This window comes from Pieris brassicae, chromosome 10 (assembly GCF_905147105.1).
Source record: "Pieris brassicae chromosome 10, ilPieBrab1.1, whole genome shotgun sequence".
Lineage (NCBI taxonomy): Eukaryota > Metazoa > Arthropoda > Insecta > Lepidoptera > Pieridae > Pieris > Pieris brassicae.
In genome coordinates, this window is record NC_059674.1 from 8,532,679 (window position 1) to 8,555,914 (window position 23,236).

At 33.8% G+C, this 23,236-nt stretch overlaps 1 protein-coding gene across 3 annotated transcripts in view; it reads left to right on the forward strand.

The window, feature by feature from the left end:
• The window catches only part of LOC123715527 (netrin-B-like), a 113,419-nt gene that overhangs the window by 58,873 nt on the left and 31,310 nt on the right, over nt 1-23,236 (forward strand). The window contains exon 1 of one of the 3 annotated variants that reach the window (XM_045670576.1): nt 5,904-6,032. The exons of the other annotated variants lie outside the window; for them this stretch is intronic. The gene's annotated coding sequence lies outside the window, so the exon portion shown is untranslated. Of the gene's footprint in view, nt 1-5,903; nt 6,033-23,236 lie in introns of those variants that run through there. 3 annotated transcript variants of the gene reach the window in all.

Genomic DNA, 23,236 nt, shown 5'->3' on the forward strand with positions numbered 1-23,236 from the left:
TCTTGTTAATCGCCAAGTTTTTTTGTATTACACAACGTTTGTAAGGAGCTGCAACCATTACACCATGTTCCACATGACATCTGAAGTAAATAAATAATAATAAAATAAATTAAAAACAAAAATTTTGTCTCAGATTGTCAAAGATCCTCTATCGGCAGGAGGCATGGTGGAATAGGAGCACGCACACGCTTACATTCTACGTGGGAACAACACGTAAATACGTAGTCGAAATAACTGGCATCACCGCGTACACGAATTCAAGTACGACCCGTCACCACAAGTTCACGAGTATCACGCATGGCCAGCCATCGGCCCCATCGCCATATATTAGGGAGAGAGACAACCCGATGCATGGACGCCGCCACAAACAATTACATTAAAGCGAGCATGACTATCCTTGAAACGAAATACCGCGAGGAATCAAACCCATATCCTCCCGGTTTAACTTAAAACATTATTTAGTGAAGAAATATTCATAAAGTTTATCTGCTTCGGCGTCTATTTGTTATATAGCTATTAAATATAAATTGTAATGAACGAAAGATAAATGTATCGTGCCTCAAACCAATAATTTAAATCGTTTAAAATCACTTATCGAGTTTGCCCGCCATACAGTTTAATTGGCTGCTATCTGATCGTCAGTTTTTTGTAATGTATCGGAAACCGTGTAGTTTTTGAAGTGAAACTTCTTTATCGGCTTTGGAAAAAAAATACCGTCACATTTTCGGTTAAGCGTCACATTTTTTCCGTTACGCGCCATCTTTTTCTCGTCCCCTGCCACGGTTGATTCAAGAGATCAATAACAAAAATATATAATAACGATAACAACGATGGTATTAATTCTATTACAATTAATGAAATTCTGAAAAAATCTTAGTAGTAATGAGGTAAAATGAAATAATTGTATTATTTGTATTCATGTCTATGATAATAAAAGCATTTTGTTAAACTTTATCAAATTTAACTTTATTTAAACAATTTGTGTAAAGTTGGATATAGGAGATGAATTTTTCGAAAAATAAGATCATAAAGAAGTTTCACTTCTTACGTGTGTACTATAATACACGTACACATTTTTTAAAACTGTAATTCGAGTCCTTAAAAATTATTATTCTCAATTTGAAAAACTGCCAGAATTAATTTGTTTTGTTTCTCTACCCGGTCAGATGCATTAATTAAAACCTGCAGCTGATTTCATTCATCGGAGTCAAGGCACCTAGATGTGGAACTGAATTATTTCCAAACCAATCCGAGGATCTTTCGTTCGAGAGTATCAGTTATTAAAAGGTCAGCAACTCACTTGTAAGCCTTTTGGCAATGTGAGTATCCATGAGCGGCGGTGTCACTTAACATTAGGTGAGCCTCCAGCCCGTTTATCCCGTTTTGTTACATAAAAATCGGAAAAACGCCGAAACAACAACAACACATATGTATCGTGGTTTTCTTCATTTTCATTTGGCTGTGACCCGTGAGATGTATCTAAATCAGTTTAGATTCGCAAATCAAGAACTATTTAAACATATACATATATAAAATTTGCACTAATTGGCACGAATCATAAAGGTTATAATTATAATGTAAAGAAGGTAGTACAACAATTTTCAGGCGTCTTACTTGCAAGGTTTCCAGTCTTACAGGTGACCACGGGAAGAGGTTAGAACTTTTTAAGTATTTCCTAAACTTATCTCCAGGCCATGTAAATAACATTGGCATATCTAGAATTATGGATCTTATAGCATCAAAGTATATTTTTATTTTGAACATCAATCACTCCAAAGACAATCCCGTCTATTTAACTGAACCGCAACCCGGTTGAGAATTGAATTTACATCCTTTCAATATGCGACTGTCTGGACGCAAATATAATCGATTTTTGTCGGATATTTATTATCATTTTTATGAATTAAGTTCTCCGTCTATTAAGTATGCGCTATACTTGTCTTTCAAAACAAGTAGTAGGGTAGGCTGTAGTTGCCGACATAGTAATTTTTATAATATAGAACATGGGCCAACGGGCCGCAGGCTTAAAGTTGGACCGCCGCCCATGGAGATTCACGCTGCCCGAAGCGCACGCGGACCTTGCCAGTGCAATAAGAGTTTGATAAAAAGGATTCTAAATCCTTTGGCTTCGGAATATATTAGATCTTGATACTGCGTATAGTGTTGGAACTAGGTGTCTGAATAACATAATAAAACGATCAAAAATCGAGGTGACGGATGTTGTTGACTAGAACGATATTATAGTTTTAAATATTTTGAACGGTGAACGAGTAAATCTTGTTTAAAATTTACATAAAGGATAAAAATATCATCGGTCCAAAATGGGTGAGTTGACACGGCATGAAACGTAACGTACGTAAGCCCTGATATTAATTTCTGTCTACATACATTTTTTTTTACATTGCACCGATAAGTTTCTTATAAAGTAAAAAACCAATAATTACAAAATGCCAGCTATATATTAGGTCCTTACATATGAAATTGGCGTATTTCGTACTGGCCACTTTAATCACGATATTCTCCTATTTGGTAAGGAATGCCAAATTCAAATTTGTACAGATATTTACTCATGTATTTGTGCTTCGATGACCGTCATTCATTTGTTTTTTCTTTCTGTTTTTTTCTGTTTGCGTCACTCATTTTACATAATGGAAAACTTAAAGTATCGCATTATTTACGAGTACGAGTTCCGCCGTGGCACTAGTGCTGCGGAAACGACTCGAAGGGTGCATGATGTGTATGGCGGTCATGTTGCAAAAGAAAACACAGTTCGTTTTTGGTTCCAATGTTTTCGTTCTGGAAATTTCGACCTACAGAACAAGACCCGTGGACGGCCTGAGACCCAAGGTGATAATGAAGTATTGAAGGCTATTGTGGAAGCGGATCCATCGCAAAGCACGTCCGAGTTAGCTGCAGGCTGCGGTGTTAGTGATAAAACTGTTTTAATTCATTTGAAGCAAATTGGGAAGATTAAAAAGCTTGAAAGGTGGATACCTCACGAATTGACTGAAGCAAACCGGCAAACGCGCGTCGACTGCTGCGCTACATTACTGAACCGGCACAATAATGAAAGTATTTTAAACCGAATCATTACCTGTGATGAAAAATGGATTCTTTCCTGGCCAGCCCGCCAAATCCTGCCCCAAGCGAAAATTAACCCCAAAAAAGTTACTTGTAAGCGTTTGGTGGACTAGTGCCGGTATTGTTCATTGCAGTTTTCTCAAATCTGGCCAGACTATTACGGCTGATGTCTATTGTCAGCAATTGCAAACCATGATGGAAAAGCTAGCGGCTAAACAACCTAGGCTGGTCAATCGCTCCACGCCACTGCTACTTCACGACAACGCTAGACCACACACTGCACAATAGACGGCTACCAAATTAGAAGAGCTTCAATTGGAATGTCTAAGACATCCTCCGTACTCCCCGGACCTTGCTCCAACAGATTACCATTTTTTTCGAAATTTGGACAACTTCTTGCAAGGGAAAAAATTTAACTCTAATGGGGCAGTCCAAATCGCCTTCACAGATTTTATTGATTCCCGTCCGACTGGTTTTTTTTCGTAAAGGGATCAATGAACTACATATGAGATGGCAAAAGTGCATAGAAAACAATGGTTCATACCTTGATTAATTAAATATATTATATTTAAAAATATTCGACTTTTTGTTCCTCCCATACAAAATGCCAATTTCATATGTAAGGACCTAATATATATACTTAGCTGTAACCTATTCTTCATTTTACTCGTTAAAGAAGTACGACCATTTTGTGGAACCTGTAATATCAGAGAAACAGGTGCAGAAATGTGTCTGCCTCGAGAACAAGGCACTTAAACCGTAGCAATAAATTGAATTTTATTCCTAGACACCCATGAACGCCTCCACTTTAAAACAATGCTACGTCGTTCGCCTAATTGAGCTTACATGTAGCGATCTTCGTAACTGTCAATATTATCCATTTTACGACTTTATAGAGGCTTCAAATCTATGCACACATTTCTAACATTTAGTTAATGAACTTTAAGTTCTATTGCGTACACAATAAAGTATGCATTTGTAATGCGTTTATCATTAGCAGGTTTTATTCGTTTTAGTGCTATGCGAATTAAACTCACACTTTATAGTGCCTGTAACTGTAGACAGTTATTAGAGTAAAATGACCATAACATAAAACGAATTTCACGTTTACTCAGAAGTACGTATATTTTTTTTAGTGATATTGAATTCCTTTATAAATATTATTAGTTATTCGAATACAGTTGTTATAAAGGTAAGTTTTGCTTTCTTGAAAACGATTTCACGCTAAACCCACAAGTTATTTGATAGTGTTTCACATCTAGAACAAATTTTAATGCATTTTATAAATACCTGTTGTAAACGTTGTCTTTGCTTGTCAAATCACAATACAATATATTAAAACGCGAGACGATTTTACAAGACAGATGTCATTTAAATGAGGGAATATGTAATAAATAAATCCTAGTAATCCATTAAGTATCAAGGAATACGCACCGAGGAATACACGGCACTTCGTGACAGAAAAAATAAAAGCAAAGCGAACCTGTCAGAACCATTCCTTAGGCAATGCGCAGTAAATCTAGCATCGAGAAGAACCATAAATTTCTCAGAATTACTTTTTGTTTTAGTATAGCTAGTTACGAATAACGTAATTTCAAGGAAATATACTTTTCATGTCCATAACTTTACTGCATATACAATATTAATGAGAAATGAATTTAGCTACAGGAGGACAAGTATTTATTAGAAATACACGAAATTTAAATTAAAAATTTACTCGTTATTTGCGTGTTACATTGAACTACGTATCACTGTGCGCGATAATAAAGATAATTTAACATAAAATAACTCGAAGTTTAAAGTGTTAACATGAAAGCAAGTTATGATGTTGCATATAATTTACGCGAATAAAATTTCAAAGTGTACCCCAAGGCGCTACTCTAAGTCCGCTACTCTACATAGTTTACATTTATGGCGATGCATTTCTCGGTCGGCTGTAACTCATGCAATCATATCATCTTTGCCAGCAATCACTAGGTTATTTTGTTTGCTGTGTATTTTCGCCAGAGGGCGCTGAAGCCAATGAAATTATCAGTCTAGATAGCTCACAATGTGCGGCCATGCTTTATTACTTATTAAATTACAATTTGTGATAGAAATAGCGGTTGTTACAGTAAATTATCAGTATTGCCCTGAGTTGCAATCTGCAGGTACGCGGAAATATATTCTGTAGTTTATTTTAAGTAAGAAATAAGCTAAAGATAGAGAAGCAGATTGAGCTTATTAAGTTTAACTATACAATAATAGCCTCGTTGTTATTTGATTTCATATACTCCAAAGAATTTATATAGATTAGTAATAATTTGGACAGTTATTTACGATAATTACAACAGATATCAATTTCACATTTATTCTATTTATAAGGACATTTATTTTATTTTTCGACGTTAAAATGACATTATAACAAACATCGTCCGCATTCGTCGTTATTAGAGAACCATGACCTATATTCACACATCCCCACAAAAACTACGCTAATGTTGAAGATTTCATTAAAATTAACAAACAAGGAGCTTTCCTTGACTCGCGACATACTACATAATAAAATCATGGATGACAAACTCGATTATAAAAAATACATGAATCTTCACAAGCATTATCTCTACAATTCAGCTGTCTTTGTTTTGTTTCGCACGAATAATTTCCATACAAATATTTTTCCTCGGAATAAAAATGAAATAAATTTCTCGGAAACTAGCTTCAACTCAAACAAGTACAAATTGCTTTAAAAAAAGTGATTACGTAAAGCACTTTGTTCCGCAAATTTATTCGCAATTGTATTTACTTTTAGACTCGTCGCTTTGCTTTGTGGAAAATAATTAGCCGTTTGGGTTGAGCATTTTATCCAGGATTTTTCTGTATAACGCCGAACATTCTATCTAATAAAGTGAGAATTCTATTCATGGCCTATCGTTTCGAACGTACGACCTATAAATAACAGTTCTACTAAGGTACCATTATCACCATAATTACAATTTAATTACCTTAGATAAGAATACGTAACAAAGAAGACTACGGGAAATCAAAAAAAATTTATACACTTTCCGATGTGAAATGACAACAAAATAGTATACTTTAATAAAAAATTATGAAATGTTTTTTTTGCAGGTAAGCAGCAAAATTATAATATAAACCACAAATGTCTTCCAAAAAAGGTAAGAAAGAAGTCGTCTAAACGAATATTGCTATGATATTCAATAATTTATAGTGACCACGATAACAACAAAATCACGATATTTAATCAAAAAAAAAAAATTAACCGTTTTAACATACATGGTATTATTCAAAATATACTATGTATACTTACAATTTCAATCAAATTAAGCGGTTTATTTATTAGAAATTTTACAGAACTAATATCCATATTATAAAAGAACACGGAGACAATACACAAAGCCAAAACAGATTGACATTGATAAAGAAAACTAAAATTAAACCTTAAACGCCAATCAATACTTAATATTTAAAAAAAAACACTAAATTGTTTCTGCTAATCAAAGGCACGGTCTTCTCGCTTCTTCAAAATGTATTCAAATGTCATCGAAACTCATTTTAAATGTACGTGCAATACAAAGATTTCTTGTGAATGGCCTTCTAGCATATTTTTCTATTAACATTACAAAAGCTGGTTCTAAAATAAAAAAATAAAAAATTGCCTATTTAATCCATCATTCATAATTTTGCTTATGTCAATAAACAAGTAGTTGGCGAGTTTGCATTCCAGCTTAATTACATCGCTCGCGGACATCATCCCTTTAGCATATATTTCTATTTATTTGTTTTTGACTTGCCAACTGATTGTAGTTTTGTTTACGTCGTAGGGCTGACTTTACATAGAGCAGAATTTCTTGGGAAATTGATAATTATTATTATGTATTATTTCTATCCGTTTTCTCCTTATAAGTTTAAACTAGCTGTATAAGTTTAAGCTAACCTCAGATATTATGGACAAAAATAGTAGGTTGTACATAACTAATACAACCCGTAATCTGAAATCTGGAGCATAATTTAAATAATTCGATTTTCTGTTGTTATTGCGGCATTCTTTATTGTATAAATAATATGTTGAATATTAAAACTTTATATGAGATTTGGACCTCGTAATAATAAATAATCATTTTAGTACGTTTAGCCATTTAGTACCTATAAAATTCCAGATAGTAGGCGCTTTTTTTAAATTGTTTACTCCAAATTAAATAAATATTTTCGAGTCTTTTTAAAGTAGACACTAGACAGTATTACATATATGACACATGAGGTGTACTTAAATAATGGGTTACAAGTTTATTTGAAAGATTTATGAATGCTGACAACCCTAACCTCTGTTTTATTTAAAGTGAGGGCTGGTCCCTTTAACTATTATTAGTGGGACTTCTTTTTGAACCATTATGTGCAAATTCGAAGTCCAAATATTGTATCATTCCCTATGTTTATGGAAAATGGAAAAAGAGGTTTTAAATTAGCATGAGCTTTTGTCCACAATGACTTAGTTTTTGATGTCCAGTTCATCGTTTAGGGTTTTTTTGAATACTTTACGGTTTTTACAGCATATTATAGATACTTGCCTATGACGCAGACAAATAACTGCCCAAATTCTTCGGTAAGCCGTGTTTGTTTATAGCGCCAGCATTTCTCTTCCAATCAAGAATATTTTACTTGAATTTTTAACTCCGGCTTAAGTAAGGTTCGGTGTAAATATTCCCTTATTTATAAAAATAAAATCTACTCTCTCGATTAAACTGTGTTAACGCTATGATAAAGACCGATTAAGCCTTTATGAAAAACTTTTAAGATTAAAAAATAAATAAATCACTGGCGCTACAACTTTTTTACATCAGGCCTCAGACTTCTGTATCTCATTCATTCATCATTTGTTAATCTAATAGGCCAGTAGGTCTAGGATCAGCCTCCTGACACACGCCGTTAACTTTTTGGGTCTAAGACAGGCCGGTCTCCTCACGATGTTTTCCTTCACCGTCCATTGGTGCAAAGCCGGGAATTGAACCTACAACCTCAGGGATCAGAGTCGCACGCCGAAGCCCCTAGGCGTTGGCCTGCACTTAAAAGATAAATTTAAATCATTATAATGGCTAAAGCCATTAAATTTATCAAAGATTAAAATCGTTGTATGTTTTAAAGCTACGAAGTTCTTACTTGTATTCTTGGAGCAATTCATCGCTATTAACTGAGGCTTTTTAGAACAAGTACAATAATATACAATTGTTATTGTAATTATTGAATTAATTTCCTTCCCCAATTTCCGACAAGCCTAGAGTTTCAAACGAATGGAACTGCTTAACCGTAAAACTAAACAAAACGACTAGCAATTCTTCATTGCAATATTTTTCCTAGAAGTAACTTATGGCATCGTAAAGCAATGGGCTTATATCCTGTCTAACTTAATGCCTCTGAGATATTATTCAACGCAAGTATCCTCATTTTCATCCATCATGGCAATCTTTAATCTGCAGCCTCCTCTGCTTGCGAGCTTAATATATCATAGGACACCCACACGTAGCTTTTTTAAGCTTAGAAAGAGATGGAAATATTGTTAGTTCGTTACAATTTATATATTGTTTAGTGCTACAAAATTTACTAATTGATTACAATAAGGTAGTTGAAAGTATCACAGGTTATAGGTATTATAGGATTTAAAAACATTTTCTTTTTCATTTCATTCAATTTTATAAGCCATAATTGGCCACGGCACCGCTTTACTATTCAAGATAAGTATATTTTTTTAGAACAGTATTTCCTGGTAAAGCGCGATTGTAAACCCTGAGGTCATATGATGTTCACAAAAGGCTGTATAAATAATTTTTTTATGAATGTAACTGAACTAGCCAAGGCTGTACATTATGCTCACTCATGCTCTCCTCTTGTTCTATAAGCGTAGCGTTTTCCTAAATAGTCGTAGTTATGCCCCGAGAGTATAGCCAAACGCAGGCATTCCTTTTAACTGTTTTTATTCATTCGTTTCATAGCAATTAACATTTCATTATTTCGCTTATATATTGTTATACGCGGATTAATATATAGTAAAAATAAAATCATATATTATTTAAAGCACCTGATGACCTACGAACCGTACAGTAACACTTGATAAAAAAGCAAGTGTTGGATGACCCAAAAGACTAAAAATATGTCCAGTACTTAATAAGTTTATTCGTTACAAACATACAGACACGACTTTATGGGTCTAAAGCGGGTTCACTCACGATGTTTTTCTTCACCCTACGAGTGCTTAATGCGCATATAGAAAGTCCATTGGTGCACAAGCGGATCGTAACTAAGACCCAAGGGATGAGAGTCGTACCTTGAAACCATTAGGTCAACACTCAAAGTCAAAAATCATTTATTCATATAGGTAACACAATGTACACTTATGAACATCAAAAAAAGAAATATACATTAAATGCTTCTAATTTTACATTTACTGCCAGTTTTCAAATCAAGGGCGTAGAACGGAAGCGGAGAACTGGCAATAAACTCTACGCCACTCTTTTTACATTTCATAAAATATAAAACGTGTAAATAATCAAATCTATTAAGCATGTATTACAACTTTTACTTATGTAAAAACCTTTTCTTGATGTTCATGATTAACCGTTTTGAGTGTCGTGCTATCAAATCGCTAAGCACTGTCATTGAGCAATAAAACTTCATGACAGCGGCAGAGATCAATCTACAAAAGCAACATGCTATTATACCCCTTATCTCAATAGCAATAAGCAAAAACTTGTTCATCGGCTGCACAATCAGATTCGGTTGCACAATAAGGAAACCTCATTCACGTTTGAGCTAAATACGAAAGTTATAAAAAAAATCATTCATGGAGGTTTAAAAGAACTTTTAACCTCCCTTTTGTGAGTAAACTGCTAATGATCTACATTCATGATATATTTTCAAGATATATGATATCTCAAGCGAAATGGAGAAGGTTTTTTAGGTAGAAAACCAAAATCTGAGTTAACGTCTCTCGCGCATCTAACAACTCTTGCCAACGTATGTGGTTACTATATTTATTTACCTCGTCATAGCATTTCAAAGCAATAAAAGACCTAGCACCTAAGAAAGGGCTCCCTATGAAATTAAGTATAAGGGTATGTTGGATCTTAGGAGTGTGTACTCTATTTACCCACTCATGTATCCGATCTTATTTATTCTTGGTCCTGTTGTATCCCACAACGAGAACGCCGAGAATTCGCGCTTGTGATGTACTTAATAAAATTGTTAGATGGCAAGGACAGTGATTCGGCAGTACTACTGTGCCTTAGCTACACGAAACATTGAATGCGACATTCCAGACCAGAACTTTAATAAAAAATAAAATAAAAATATAAAAGCATTTTTATTTCTTGCAAAAAAAAGTAAAATTAATTCTTTTATTATTTTTTCTTAAGAAAATACATAACACAATGTTTTTTACTTTGCAAGAATCCTTCTGCTGGTGAAGGCCTCCTTCAAGGATCTCCAGGTATCTCGGTCTTGGGTGGGTTGCATCCAGCTCGAGCCAGCGGTTTTAGTAATGTCATCCGCCCATCTCGTGAGCGGTCCGTTTCGTTCCCATTGGGGCTTCCACATCAGGTCGCCATTATGGTCCATCGATCGTCATACGCTACATGCCCTGCCCATCTCCATTCAGCTTTGGGGCATACTATAAGGAAAAATAAAATAAGATAAATGCAGAAAATGCAAAATTAAGACTAATATTAAATAAAGAATATAAACGATGGGAAAGTCACGCGAATCACGATCATTTCTGAGTTATGTTAGGACTGGTAATAAATACTCATACATCAACGCTTTAAAGGAGGAGCTTAGTTAAACAAAATAATTTTGCAGATGTTAAACAACAGCTCTATAGTATTTTGTATGCAGTCTGATCTGATTATTATAATTCATACAAAATTACCTGTCAATAGACCGTACAATTTTGGTTTAAAATGTCTTTATCTCTTTTATTAAATACTTATGTTCATTAGTAATCATAACAATCAAAAATACAGGATTTACAATTTTAGTAATTATTAAGAAAACGGTTGGAGCTTATTACTCCGAAATCGAATACAAGTGTACACCGTGAACTAATTACGGGACGCTTTACATATCTTAATATAAAACTCAACAAAAATGTAAAAAATTTATGCACTGCGACGAGCGATGACATGAGCCAGCGCTGGAGTCGTTGAATGAGTGTATTTCGCGTGTAGTATTTATCAAATCATATTAGCGGTAAAAATGGAAATCATGAAAGGTTTGTTATACTTATACTTTGTGGAAATCATAATTTGGAACACGGCGCTTTGCTCGCACAGCGCGCATGTTTGTTTTTCACTGCCTTTTTTATATTTTTCTTGTTGTATTTTTCAGTAATTATTATGTTAATTTAGCTTGGGGTGGGATGTTTAAGATACTTCGCTTAATATATCAATAATTTTATACATAATTAATATAAAACAATTATTTTTTAAAGGAGATAATTTTTATAGAATTTTTTATACAGTTATATTGTTAAATGACGTATGAGAAATTTCATTAAGATAAATTTTCTCCTTTTTTCGGTTCCTGACTCATTCGACGTGTTCTGCATTTAGTCGGTTCCGTTCAAGCGAATCGTTTCTATAATCCGTTTGACATCTACTTAAACACAACTGTATTCAATTACAAGCACTATGTGTTAAATAATAAGACTCATAATATTGTGTTGCGTGTGATGAGAATACTTTGCCGTAGCTAATCATGACGAGCCCGCAACTGCACGAAACAATGACCCGAGCCTTTCAGCAAGAATTTTTTATAATACACATATATATATATATATATATATATATATATATATATATATATATATATATTTTTTAATCTTAAGGCATATATATATATACATTAAGAATAAAAATGTGCGTAAGACGTTTTGATTAAATATGGCTGGCATTTTTTTAAACTAACCTTAATATACTTTGCCTAGACCTAAAATATACTTAAAATTTAAAGAGTCCCATCCCATCTTATCTCCTGACTCTAAATTATTTAAGCAATTACAGTAAAAATTATTACTATAAATATCGAGCTAGGTAACTGTAGCTTTTTACAGATGGTTCAGTTAAATCAACCTTGTTGTTTTTATGGTACAACATCATCACGAGTGAACTGCTTGATTACTTCTAAGTGTTCTTATAAAAACCCTAGAGTCATACAATGGTCAATATAAAAACTTAGGCCGAGCTTGGACTTATTTAGCGCCAGTTCTCACTTAAAATACTATTTTGTGAAAAACTTGAAACTCATCTGAGTGTTACAAAAACTCCGACGTGCAGAGGAATATTTTTTTAGTTTTGATCAGATTTCAAAGGATCCTCTCGAAATATCTGGGATACCATCAGATACAGATCATTGCCACCCTTAGGATATCTCTTTTCCAACAACAACATTATCATAAAAATCGACTCATAAACGACGAAGTTATTCACGAACAAATAAAAAAACATATCAGTCGTATTGTGAAACCTCCTCCTTTTTGATGTCCGTTATAAGACATACATCAAAATTCAAATAAAACTATATAATTAGATTTCGACATAATAATGATCATTTATGTGAATTATTGAAATAGTGTATTAGTGTTAGTGCACGTTAGTCTTAAGTGCTAAACAGTGGTAAATGAAAAAATAGAAGACAAGAACTGAGTGTCTTCCCTTTAAAAGAGACTGTAAGTTATTTGATACTTTCTTATTAAATATCCTTATAAGTAAATTAGGTTAGTCTTAAGTTAGACGTTCCATGATTAATCACATATATTTTTAAAAATGCTATGTGACGCAACTGCGGGTAATGGCTAATGTGAAATTGTCGAAGCGGCAAAACATTTAACCCGCTAAATGTTTCCACCAAATATGGACGAAATATAATTTTGTCACAATCGTATGACTAAGATAATGCATTTCTCGTGTTATCAACTCTTAATTGGTTTTAGAATGAATCATTTCTCCATTATGCTTATTGCTAACAAGTTGTTTTTGTATTAGATATTTTAAGGAACATTCGGTTTGATATTTTAACTGTAGTATCTTTCTTCTTTCTTTCTTTTTTATATTTTATTTAACGTTCTAAAGTGTCATTTTAGGTGGTCTAATTGGAACAAATGACTTGACTTGACATGACTGTCTATTAATGACTTCATAATAACTGTCTGATAATCTTCACGACACGATAAGCGACACGGTCGTACTATTGTTTTCTCGAAGCAGTTCGGGATATTTTCAACCCCCTATAACTTCGTTGTGAATAAAGTTAGGAGTCTGATGTGCAGTAACCAAGTAGGGATCGTATAAACACGGTATATTTCAAATTTCATTTAATTAGAACGAGTAGTTTAAGAAGTTCTCAGTTTTGTCCCTCACTGACTGCCGATGTTGAAGCTTCAAATTTAATATTCAAATTAAGGAAAAAGTACAATATTTTTTTAATTTCAGTTTGGTAAGATAGATTTTATACTTGGATTAGATGGATCTCACAACTTTCAACTGCGTTGCGAGACTTTTTTCCAAGTTATGTTTTTGATGGCATTAGCCATTTTTTGCACCTCTTTTGAATAAAACTTTTATTCCACGGTTACTTAGGAAATCCGACCGACTTGGAAATGCTAGAGTGATTTTAAAAATGTATCGAAAATCACAAGACGAAAGAAAAAGTACAAGTAAAATGGCTAATTGAAGTAGTTAGTAGCCAGAGGCTCAAAAGCTTTTTATGTAAAATGTTCTATGTTAAAATGAAATGCGTGTATTGCCTCAGGGCGATACCCTCACCTCACAATCTGTATATTGAGACAGGGTCGGACTCACTTGCCGTTTACGAAGTACTAAGCAACTTATGTAGGATACATCCAAAAGTAGTATTTTTAGAAAAAAAACATATTTTAGCTAAGCTTAACAGGACTAAAAAATCACTGATGTACCTGGTTGGTTGGTTGCCTAGGTACTGTATATATCTATCTATCGGTCTCTTCAGGTTTAGCGGTCAGCAAGGAAATTTCCGGAGCGGACATTTTCAAGGCAATGAGTCTTTTCTCCATCTGGCAGGTGGAGCGATCAAGCAACGGTCACGTGATCTTGCCTTCTGTGTTCATCACGATCAGTTTCTCCAAGTTCTCATCGCCTCCCGCCCGTCGCATTGTATGGCCGAAATATAATACAATCCGCTATCGGCATATGGTAAGCAGGCAAGTCCGTTTACCGAGTTGGGATCGCTGTATATGTACCGCTATTTCGGTAATATTATCATTTATATACCCAGGTGGAGTAAGTTTAATGAAATAACGTTCCTGAGATACGGATTCAATGCATCCATGAAATTCATACATTTTGGTCGCCTTGCTAAAATACGTGCGTAAACTACATTTAATTTTTTTTAAATTTAAATAAATATAGTCCAACTTCATGATACAACAGAAACCCCTAAAGAGAACTAAATCTTTTTTGTTACTAAAACTAGTGTAGTGAATAAGTGCAAGTGCAGTATCACGGACACACGAACATACATTATAGAACTCGTAAGAATGTTAATGAACAATACTAGTGAATACCAAAAATATTAAAATAAATATAATAAAATAAAGTAGAAATTATTGTATAGGGTAGAGTGTATTGCATGTAAAGTCGCAATCTATTTTGTGAACTTTATTGGAAGAAAAAAATATTAATTTAACCTTTTTTATGTTATCTGTGCATTCCAAGCTTGACTATATTTTTTCTAATATATAATATAAATTAGCTGTAGGCATACAGGAAATAAATAACACGTTATTGCGACTCTGTGGCCTAAACAATGTTTGTAAGTAAGTTGAACTTTTCAATTATTTGAGAAATGTTTGGAGGTTAGCGGAAAATATAAACCCCGAACTTGTTCGTACGGATATCTTTTGTCTATATAAATGATTTTTGCTTTAGAACAAAGGGGCCCTATTTATAAATATAAATTTAGGTAGCATATTTGCAATAAACAGGTACCGTAAATATTACCATTACGTTGCTAAAGTGAATAATAATAACATTAATAAGTCTGTCCATTTAGTCGATCTGAAAAAAAAAAGTTTATTATGGAACATAAGATACAAGTATCACTTATTTCACGTCATTAAATTTGAATAGGTAGACATCCCTACTCATCGGCAAAGAAAACAGAGGATGTAGGCCGAGAGAAAAAGCAAAATGTCTCTGTACTCTTTTAAAATATGAAATCATCAAACAACACTTGTTTTAAAACAAATATCGCAAATTAATAAGAAATCAGGCTACTTCTTTTAGCACTAGGCCCAGGTGGCCTAGGCCCAGGCCCTTTTATCAACTAGATAATCGTTAAGTTTGTAGTAAGCCTTTTTACACAGCTTTTCTTTAACACATTTCCTTAATTTATTTAAAGGCAGAGATAAAAGAGCCTCTGGAATTTTATAGTTTAGATAGTCTAGTATGGGGATATTGCAGCCTGCGTTTGTTCCGAGTATTAACATTGTGCGTATGTTCTATTCTAGTAAACTTATGAGTAATTTTGTAAACATACATAATATTTTCATAAAAATATTGCGAACTCCAGACCAATCGACTTTTCTTACTGTGCGCTAAACAACGACATTCCGTTAAATCAAATCACGTAGAAATCACTTAAAATATCTTTTAAGGCAATTTCTACTATCGTTCCACTGCACATAAATCAGTATAATTAAAATAACGGAAATTCCGTTTTAAAAGCTTCGATAGATCCGCGGTTTGTGACCGCAACCACTCAACCGCCGAAACCAATTATTTTGAATCGAGGCTGGACCGTAATTCGTCTCGGAAACATTACTCCATTTTCAATTTCCATTTGCCAAGTTCCAAGATAATTGTGTCTATTGCTCACGGCACGCGCCTATTTAGTTCGTTAAGGTCATAGTTTTGTTATGTTTTTTTTAAGGCCTACTTTCGTATAAAAAACTAGTCTGTGCGTGGCTAAAGAGGTTGTACCCTTGCCCTTATAAAACACTATATCTGTCTGAAGACAGTAATTTTTTTTAAAGTTTAAATATTTAGTAGAGCCGAGGGTGCTTCATGGCGCATGGATGGTTTCAAATAAAAAGAGGAACATTCCCACCATTGTGTGTTGCGAAATGTTCAGTGTAAACTTCGATTTTTCTTATACTATGTTTCGTACGAGATGTAGTTTTGGACGAGAATGTCACGAATACCATGGAATTCAAAAAGAACCAATAAGTCTATTCTCAACCAATTAAAGATGAAAGATAAGAGATACCCACAAGACTGTGGACTATCATTTACAAACGGGTGCTTAGCAACTTTTGCCATATTGCCGGGAAAGAACCGAATACTCTTAAACTAGTAATGGTAGAAAGGAGTGGTGGCAGGAGAAATCTGAGTCTGACCAAATAAATAATATTATGGGTCTCAACCTATGCCTACAAGCTGAGGACAGAGTATTGTGGAGGCGGCAAGTCGACGTATCGCTTTGGGTTGTTCGACGAAGAAGAACAATATTGCGTACTCGTTGACAATGCCTATACTCTGAATGTTTTTATTTACATTACACAACCAAATATCTTTATGATATTAATGAACAAAAATCAAAAGCTTTTACGGCGAAAGTGAAATGTGGTAAGTGGACTTGTAGAACATTTATATCGTCTTATTTTCAACGCGGTCATATCCATTTCCGCGATTTTAAACGGTTCAGTAAGTCAGCAAGATCGGGATAGGGTTTTCACATTTAAATATTTCATAATTTATCTACTTAATATAATAAGTATGTGCCAACAAACATAATTAACTTAGATAAAATTCTAGATTAAAATTTAAAAAACCTATATCGTGATTTAGGGACATAAAAAACTCCATTGGTGCATAGTTGTGATTTGAATGGACGACCACAGGGTTACCCACAGGGGTACACCTTTCTAAAACGTTTTTGGATGCTGTCTTTTCCGCGCACCACAACTATGTTGTATGCTGCCCACTGTAGTATTACCGAACCAATTTTATTTTGGGTCCTTCAGGAAAAACCTATCAATTCTGAAAAGGTCGGCATTTACGAGCCTCCTGGAAATGTGAGTGTCCATGGGCAATGGAGTCACTTAACATCAAGTGAGCCTCCTGCCCGTTTGCACTCTGTTAGTTAAAAAATAAAAAGTTTTATCGCGAGTACCATATGTATATAATACTTATTAAACCGCGTATTTATCACAATTTTGTCAACATGTTGAAATCATCTGGGTTCGCTCAACATGAAATTCGGAACATCTAGCTTATAAAAATAAGAAACAGACAGAAATGCATCTGCCCCATGTCCTCATTTAGGCAGACGTAGGCAACTTGGCATATTCATAAAATATTTCTTTAAATATTGACAACCCTAAAGTCTGTTTTAAAAATATATTTCAAGAAGAGATTTCCATCCGCTCAGATTTAAAGGAAAATGGCAATGTTAAATCTTCAACTCCTTGAAATCCAATAAATGATTTCCAATGCTTTTGTGCATTCAAATCCCGGTTGTACACCAGTGATTTATATGGCTGGAAATAATTATTGCGCATTATTTACAGAACTAAAAGGCTTTCAGGGCTTTTCTGATAATGAACAACAATAAAAGTTACAAAAAAATTATTTACGTTCTTGTTATTCTCAGAGTATATTTAAAGACGAGCATGGTACATGAATTTCAGTTTAGTGCGCCAGCGCAAGTACAGCCGTGTGAAGAAGTGGTCTATTACTGTCCAATTTTTCTTCGTATAAACCTAAAATTTGGTTTCTAATATATATTATACTACAACTTTTTGATTAAAATCTGCCATAATAGTGTTCAATAATAGATTTAGTAAGCTAGCTAAAAATATCGATATTATGATATTTTTGTTGCTTAAATATAAACGTTAGTTTTACATTTAATTAACGCAAAGTAACTTTAAGAAACATGTACAGTCACGAACACAATTAAGTATTCATTCTTATTCAATGTTTATTCACTTAAATTGAGCACTTTTCTTTCATTGCAAACCTTAAACAAGTATTATTTTAAGCAGACGGGTCCCGCGAAATCAGTTCAATGAAGAATTAGACGCAGCGGTTCTTACATACCTCTTAAATTAGATTATAATATTATTAGCAATAATAATATTACTGATTGAGCTGATCACCTACTTACCTATTAGATTGAAAAATCATCATGAAACGGATACAGAAATCTGAGGCTAACACCTAAAACGTTGTAGTTTTTTTTATGTAATATAGTCGCAAAACATTTTTCATTTTTCTTGCGACAGTACCGACACATACTGCAGGTGAGCATTTACGACGTAACAAGGATGTTTAGTAGAGCCAAACGAGTTTAAAAATAATATGCTCGTACTGTTTGTTAGGAAAATAATTGTTTATTCAGTTTATAATAACTACCGATTTAAATGTAATTGTATAAGGAGGACGCCTTTGCCCAAAAGTGGTCCATACAGCAGAACATTAAGTAATGGAAAGGTACACTGCCACAGAATAAAAACTTTTTAAATTACTACTAATAACTACTAATAATAATAATAATTTTTACTATGTAGGTTAAGAATATTATAAATACTGCATATTTGTGTTTTGGAAATAAATAACTTAGTGAAATAGTAATGAAAATGACAATAACGAAGACTTATGTGTATTATAAGTAAACCCATTGACTTTTATTTTCTTATAGTGTGGAATTTAAAGTAGATTTATTATTTATTATTGTTATATAAGCAGTTCCGATTTTTGATTTAATTGATTTGCAAGCTTCAAAGAATGTATATAAAATTCAATATAAATTTATAATAAGTTATAAAATGGTTTAGATTTTAAGTTTTTACTTCTTACGTTTTTAGTTAGAAAACTTTCTATTGTATTAGTATTAAGTTACTGTAAAAATACGAAACTAAATAAATAAATTCAAATTAAATGTTAAACAGAAGGCTATTAATAAGGTTCACAGTGTTAACACAATTTTGTTTTCAATGCCTTCACTATAAAATAGCACCAACTAGGTGATAGTGATTACTATTATTATTTTAGTATATATTCTAAAAATTAAGGTTAGTTTTGTTAGTGTTGCATGGTCCCACTTCCCCCAAGGTTAAAAGCCTTTCATTTCCCTCATCTCACCAATTTTACGTCATCTGTTCATCTTTTCTTTTGTCCTAGATACATGTACCTAAATCAAACCAGTGCAAAACCATTAGCAATGACTAGATACATCTTGTGATTACTCAGCATTTCTACAGGTCATTGGTTACGCTGGAACAATGTAGATTGATTGCTGATAAGGCATATTTACACGGTCCACTTCACTTTCATTAACATACCGCTTAATGTATAGCAAATTGTTCGGATTGTATGCGAAATTGATGAAGTTTATTTAACAGGAGAATACGTTTTAACATTCATTCATTTAATGTTAGTTTGAATTGAAGTGAACTATGAATGGTTTTGACTTTAGTCAAAAACCATTTGGATTTACACATTGTCGAAAAACTACATTCTAAGTTTTTTTCTGTGTACGTATATTTTTCTTCAAAATATCTCTGCAAAAACACAATTAATGAGTAAGAGGCGATGAGAACATGGAGTTAACTGATCGTCGTTGGTAAAATAAGGCAAATCACGTGGCCACTCACCAACCAGATAGACTGATCAAGTGAAAGACTAATCGTCCTCAAAACTATACATAGAGTGGCGCTGGACAGAATATGGTGGAAACAGACAGTTCGCTCCAGATGCTTCCTTGCTGACCACGACGCTTAGAGTCGCTTAAAGAGAGAGAATTTACTAAAAAGGATATTTAATGTAAGAAATTGTCTACATACAGTCACCATTAAGGGGAGACATATTCTTGTGTACTATTTTTCCACTTACCACTGTTTAGCACTAAAGACTTAGGTTCACCAATTCGAATGGCTTTATCTTTTTGAAATGTTTAATATAGGTCTGGGTAGGTTTTTTCTTTAAAATACATTTTTTAAACAAAGTACTAGCTGACTACAATTGTTTCATTAGTTCTGTAATAAACAACAGATATATTAAAAATGTTATATACATTACTAAGATAATAGATGATGAGGACTAGAACGTAATGAAACGAACGGACTACTATGGACAATATAACGAAAACTAAGTATTTAAAGCTGCGATCGCCAACTTCGCTTCGCCTTTATATTATATTCTACTTAGCCTACCTTTTAGTAACGACATAGTAACATATGGAATATTTTGCTACCCCATAGAGACTGTTCACTTTTCCGGAATAAAAACTAAAGTACCTAATACTATATATTACTATATAACGTTCCTTAGAGTTGACGGAACACATTAAAAAAAGATTAGAATTTGGTCCCTTTGACAGCGTGCCTTTAACGCTGGCAGCATTTACTCCCTGTATTGCGATACTTATTCGTTGAACGAGGAAATCTACAGCTCCAGGTCACCGGTACTATCTACCTGGTGCCAACTTAAATATTTATTAGCGCCTGTGCACTTATTTTATTATTTAAAATTCAAGATTATATTTGTAATATATTCATGACATATATTTATATATAACCATACCGTGAGCCCACACATTTTTGCAGAACTTATTTTCACTCTTGATTGGGATAATTAGATATAAAAACGATTATTTTATTAGCCAATTAAGATACACATTTCATCGGCATATCGACACCGCCCACAGCCCACAGCCCACACAATACCGGGCGTTGTGACTCGTGACCCGCGGGTCGCGCGGCCATCGGTGAAAGTGTCAAAATTATTACACGCGTTGTAACAGGATAGGGTTAACCAAAGTTAATTTATATTTAACCACTTCACTGACTTTTCTATTTGTTCATCTATTATTACCTATATCATTGGTTATATAACGGGGCAGAAGGCGTATCTGATATTAAGTGATACAACCGCCTATAGATACTGAACGCCAGAGGGCTCTCGAGTGCGTTACCGGCCTTTTAATAATTGTAATGTTTTTTTTATTGAAGGACCCTAAGTCGGCAGATGGTTCTATATAGTGGTGGTGCATGGAAAAAACCAGCCTTCAAAAACACTTAGCTGCTTTTAATCGTTTAAAACGTGAGCTTATAACTAACATAAAATTAGGGGTAGTATGTAGTAAACTAACTTGACTTATTTTGGGTTGAATCTAAATGACACTTCTGTTACTTATAAAGAATATAAGTATAGTCGACCTAGTGGACATTATCGGAAACGAGAATGTTATATTACAATTAATGAGTATGGAAAAAAACTGAAGAGCTCATATTGACCTTTGTTGTTGTTAGTTACAAATATATATGTAACTTAACTAATGTTAGATAACTCACGTAAAACTTGATTATGCTCTTAAATTATAGTAGTATTTGAATTAACATATATATAAACATGCAAATTAAAAAAGGTGACAACCCTATGAGATTAACATGCGCACGCGTCGAACCGCAGGCTATTCTTTTTATTAGATCTCATAAACAATAGTCGAATTATAATATATGACCTTCCCATTGTTATTACAAAGGCACCTCTTACCTTTTTATTATTAGCTACCATCGATAATAATAATGTTTCCTGTTCAATCTTCATCAAAATATGAAGAGCATGGACGGTTGAAACAATGTACAATGTACACACACAAAAAGCAATATTTTCTAGAACAAAGGATAATTATTTTATTAAAAATATTATTTGAAGGGTAAAAAATTAATTTTGGTATACAAAAAAAATCGTACCGATTGTTAAAAGATCGCCAACGCACTCGCGGTTCCTCAGGCTTTGAGAGTGATGATATCTGCCACCTATGGAGGTGGCAGATATCATTACTTAAATTTTAGTCATACCTTATTAACGTACTTGCCAACCTTCTGGCAGTGTGATGCTTTATAGGCATCACTTGACATCAGACTCATCATGACTCATATAAATCATAAAATCCGATAATAAATAAAAAAAAATAGGATACTACACTACTATGTAGTGGTAGGACCACATACGCCGTCGGCCAAAACTGAAACTAATTGCTCTTGCGCAACATGTATTGCGTTGACAAGATTGATCGTCACGATCTGTGTTTCTAATACACGATAATAACAAATACATGCTATTAGTTTAAATATCTTCATTTGAAATGTTTATTTTCGTCTCTCTCTTTTAAACTGTACTAACGCTGTGATAAAGACCGTCTCAGTTTTTATAAATATACCACTTAAGCTCAAAATCAGTGGCGCTACAACCTTTTTAGGTCTAAAGCAGATTTCCGTATCTGTTTCATGATCATTTGTCAATCTAATAGGTGATCAGCCTCCTGTGCCTGACACACGCCGTAGACTTGTGTCTAAGGTAAGCCGGTTCCCTCAAGATGTTATCCCTAACCGATCGAGTACTGCGGACATATAAAGTCCATTCGTGCATAGCCGGGGATCGAGCTTACGTTCTCTGGCATGAGCGTTGCACGCTGAAGCCACTAGGCTAACAAAATTGAATGCCTTTTGGCGATTTAGAGGAATGAATACTTTCGCCTTATTTTATATTATGTAGTACATAGATTCACACAAATGTCCTGGATTTCTGTATTAACTTTAATTGAAGATACGAAATCGTAACGAACAATACCAGATGCAAACAATAGTAAACAATGGCAGGGTAACTTTATTAGGGCCACAATATTATCTCCGCACGTGTTGTGAATGTGCCCTAACACCCTGAAAGCCTTATCTTTATTAACTGTGTACTTCATAATCTTAAGATATGGGATTTCTGGGAGATGTGTTTTATAAAATGTATTTATCAGAACAGAATAAAGATATCATACAACTGCTTTTGTCTTTTTACGTTATATGTGATCCAGCTTATGTGCGTGCAGTATATGGGCATAAAGATAGAATAATCCATAGGTGCACAGACGACTGAACTGACTACCACGGAGGTTAAATCCACGGACTTTGCTACTCTTTACTCTTTTATTAGCAAAAACTAAACATATTCCAATACTCTGTATTATTATTCCTCTTCGTAGTCTTCATTACTGAAGCTGGAGTCAGTCTTCAATCCCTAACCGATACGTCTTGCTGCTTTCACATTTTTGTTGAGACTATTCGGTTCCCTCCTTG